This window comes from Leucopleurus acutus, assembly GCF_964270905.1.
Source record: "Leucopleurus acutus genome assembly, chromosome: 3".
NCBI classification, from domain to species: domain Eukaryota; kingdom Metazoa; phylum Chordata; class Mammalia; order Artiodactyla; family Delphinidae; genus Leucopleurus; species Leucopleurus acutus.
In genome coordinates, this window is record NC_139145.1 from 8,385,273 (window position 1) to 8,389,947 (window position 4,675).

Here is a 4,675-nt window from a genome sequence, read left to right on the forward strand (position 1 = left end):
GCCACCATCCGCCGCCGCTGCGCACTTCTGCTTCCGGTGTCAGGGCCGCCGGGAGCGGAAGTGGTCGGGGCACCGGCCCTCAGGGCCAGGGGACCTCAGGGCACTGGCGGAAAGGTTGACTCCTTCATCCAACCTTGGAGGAAAAATTCTAGTTTCCTTCCCCAGGGCTGCGGGCGAAGTTAAGCTCTGGGGTGGGCTCTGACCGGACCTAAAGAGTGGGGTTGGAGCGGAGTGTACGCCGACTGGTCGGGGCTAAGGACAGAGCTGAAGCCCGATGGGTGGGGATTGGGAGAGGGCCAGGGCTTGGTGGGCGGAATAGAGGCGGGGCCTCGCTGGCTCGTTGGCACGCTTGATGTTCTACTTTCCTCTCCCCCTTCCTTCCCCCCGACCCTGCCCCGCCCTGCCTTCTCCTTTGCCTTAACCCAATGCCCTGCAAAAACATACCCATAAGTAAGATTGTTTTGTTCAGAATTTCTGATTTCTTCTAAAAATAAGATCATATAGTCTACTTCTTCTACAATTTGCCTTTCTTACTAAAAATAAAATGTGAAACTCTATTCAAGACAATAGATAGATCTGACTGTTCTTTTTAAAATTATGTATTTGTTATGTCGTACAGATAATACATACATATAGGAAAAGTTCAAATGGGGGATCTCCTTCCATCCCTAAGTTTTCCTCCCCAGAAACAACCACTGTGACCAGTTCCCTGATATCGTTTATATTTCAAGCACTGCGTGTATTATTTTTCTCAATAAGTAACCTACAGAGTATCAGTTGATTGCTACATGCTAAGGGTACAAAGCCCTTTTCTGCAAGGGTGCTACAAGTGGAGGATTGGAGGGAAGATGTGGAGAGAGAGATGAGATTGATCCATTCCAATAAAACTGACTCAACACATTGTCATATGTGGTGTATTAGCATAATTTTTTTAACTGATAAGGATATGTGGAAGAGAAATAAAGAAATTTGGCATAGTTTGTTGAAAGTAGATCTTAAAGGATGAATATCAAGTCATGGAGAATGGTTAGTGCAGTGGGTGAGAAATGTTGCAACTTGGGGATATATTGTGAGCAAAAACACAGAGGCAAGGGGGGAATACATGTTCTGGGAACACTGAATAATGAGTTATGGCTAGAGATTAAAGCTCTTTGTGTGTGTTACTGTCACAGGAATACACAAATAGATCAAAGAAACAATAGCTCAGAAGCAGACTCAGGCATGTATGGACTTTTAGTATGGGTTAGGGGGTAGTATTTCAAATCAATGGGGGAAGGAGGCAGTGGGACAATTGGCTAAAGGATTAAGTTCTTAGATCCCCATTTCACATCATTCACAACAATAAATTCCAGGAAGACTGACTCAAACTTAAAAAAGAACTTTAAGATATTAGATGAAAGTATAGGAATAGTATTCCTAACAGATTTTGCTTTATATTTTTCAAAGGTATGGTATCAGTTGCATAGCCCAATGGTTAAGAGTACTGGTTTTTGATACTTAACTAGCCAACCTGTGACCTACCTAATTTCTCTGTGCCTCAAGTTTCCTAAACTGTTGAGTGGGGGCAATAATGAGATAGCACTGAGGATTGGATGATATAATGCCTATATGCAAAACACTTATCATAATACCTGACATGTTATAAGTGCTCAATAAATATTGGCTACTATCATTATAGTTTTTGATGACATAACCTCATATCAGTATAAAATCTCCCCCTCTTCCCTTTTTAAAATTGGCCTTTAATTTTAGTCTAACATTGCCATAACATCTTCTTGCTCTTGTTGTTAGTATTTGTCTGATATGTCTCTTGTTTTCAACCTCTTTGTCATTTTCTCTTAATTGATGTTTTTTAATAAATAGTACATAGCTGAAGAAACAAAAGAAAAAAGAAATAGTACGTAGCTGGATTTTGTTTTTTAAGGAAGTCTGAAAGTAACTCTCTTCTAACAGGGGAACTTAATCCACTTACATTTAATGTGATTATTGATATGTTTAATGTACTTTTGCCACCTTATTTTACATTTATCTTATGTTTTCTATTTATCATTTGTGTTTCTTGTATGTTGTTTGAGCCAGTTCTCTTTTTTCTTAATTTTATTTATTTTTTATACAGCAGGTCCTTATTAGTCATCAATTTTATACACATCAGTGTATACATGTCAATCCGAATATCCCAATTCATCACACCACCACCACCACCACCACCACCACTACTTTCTCCTGCTTGGTGCCTATACGTTTCTTCTCTACATCTGTGTCTCAATTTCTGCCCTGCAAACCGGTTCATCTGTACCATTTTTCTAGGTTGCACATATATGCGTTAATATACAATATTTGTTTTTATCCTTCTGACTTACTTCGCTCTGTATGACAATCTCTAGATCCATCCACATCTCTACAAATGACCCAATTTCGTTCCTTTTATGGCTGAGTAATATTCCATTGTATATATGTACCACATCCTCTTTATCTATTCATCTGTCGATGGGCATTTAGGTTGCTTCCATGACCTGGCTATTGTAAATAGTGCCGCAATGAATATTGGGGTGCACGTGTCTTTTTGAATTATGGTTTTCTCTGGGTATATGCCCAGTAGTGGGATTGCTGGATCATATGGTAATTCTATTTTTAGTTTTTTAACGAACCTCCATACTGTTCTCCGTAGTGGCTGTATCAATTTACATTCCCACCAACAGTGCAAGAGGGTTCCCTTTTCTCCACACCCTCTCCAGCATTTGTTGTTTCTAGATTTTTCTGATGATGCCCATTCTAACAGGTGTGAGGTGATACCTCATTGTAGTTTTGATTTTCATTTCTCTAATAATTAGTGATGTTGTGCAGCTTTTCATGTGCTTCTTGACCATCTGTATGTCTTCTTTGGAGAAATGTCTATTTAGGTCTTCTGCCCATTTTTGGACTGGGTTTTTTGTTTCTTTAATATTGAGCTGCATGAGCTGTTTATATATTTTGGAGATTAATCCTTTGTCCGTTGATTTGTTTGCAAATATTTTCTCCCATTCTGAGGGTTGTCTTTTCATCTTCTTTATGGTTTCCTTTGCTGTGTAAAAGCTTTGAAGTTTCATTAGGTCCCATTTGTTTGTTTTTGTTTTTATTTCCATTACTCTAGGAGGTGGATCAGAAAAGATCTTGCTGTGAATTGTGTCAAAGAGTGTTCTTCCTATGTTTTCCTCTAAGAGTTTTATAGTGTCTGGTCTTACATTTAGGTCTTGAATCCATTTTGAGTTTATTTTTGTGTATGGTGTTAGGGAGTGTTCTGATTTCATTCTTTTACATGTAGCTGTCCAGTTTTCCCAGCACTACATATTGAAGAGACTGTCTTTTCTCCATTGTATATCCTTGCCTCCTTTGTCATAGATTAGTTGACCATAGGTTTGTGGGTTTATCTCTGGGCTTTCTATCTTGTTCCATTGATCTATGTTTCTGTTTTGTGCCAGTACCATATTGTCTTGCTTACTGTAGCTCTGTAGTATAGTCTGAAGTCAGGGAGTCTGATTCCTCCAGCTCCGTTTTTTTTCCCTCAAGCTTGCTTTGGCTATTCGCGGTTTTTTGTGTCTCCGTACAAATTTTAAGATTTTTTGTTCTAGTTCTGTAAAAAATGTCATTGGTAATTTGATAGGGGTTGCATTGAATCTGTAGATTGCTTTGGGTAGTAGAGTTATTTTCACAATATTGATTCTTCCAATCCAAGAACATGGTATATCTCTCCATCTGTTGGTATCATCTTTAATTTCTTTCAACAGTGTCTTATAGTTTTCTGCATACAGGTCTTTTGTCTCTCTAGGTAGGTTTATTCCCAGGTATTTTATTCTTTTTGTTGCAATGGTAAATGGGAGTGTTTCCTTAATTTCTCTTTCAGATTTTTCATCATTAGTGTATAGGAATGCAAGAGATTTCTGTGCATTAATTTTGTATACTGCAACTTTACCAGATTCATTGATTACCTCTAGTAGTTTTCTGGTGGCATCTTTAGGATTCTCTATGTATAGTATCATGTCATCTGCAAACAGTGACCGTTTTACTTGTTCTTTTCCAATTTGTATTCCTTTTATTTCTTTTTCTTCTCTGATTGCCATGGCTAGGACTTCCAAAACTATGTTGAATAATAGTGGTGAGAGTGGACATCTTGTCTTGTTCCTGATCTTAGAGGAAATGGTTTCAGTTTTTCACCATTGAGAATGATGTTTGCTGTGGGTGTGTCGTATATGGCCTTTGTTATGTTGAGGTAGGTTCCCTCTATGCCCACTTTCTGGAGAGTTTTTATCATAAATGGGTGTTGAATTTTGTCAAAAGCTTTTTCTGGATCGATTGAGATGATCATATGGTTTTTCTCCTTCAGTTTGTTAATATTGTGTATCACATTGATTGATTTGCGTACATTGAAGAATCCTTGCATCCCTGGGATAAATCCCACTTAATCATGGTGTATGATCCTTTTAATGTGTTGTTGGATTCTGTTTGCTAGTATTTTGTTGAGGATTTTTGCATCTATGTTCATCAGTGTTATTGGTCTGTAATTTTCTTTTTTTGTAGTATCTTTGTCTGGTTTTGGTATCAGGGTGATGGTGGCCTCATGGAATGAGTTTGGGAGTGTTCCTTCCTCCGCAATTTTTTGGAAGAATTTGAGAAGGATGGGTGTTAGCTCTTCTCTAAA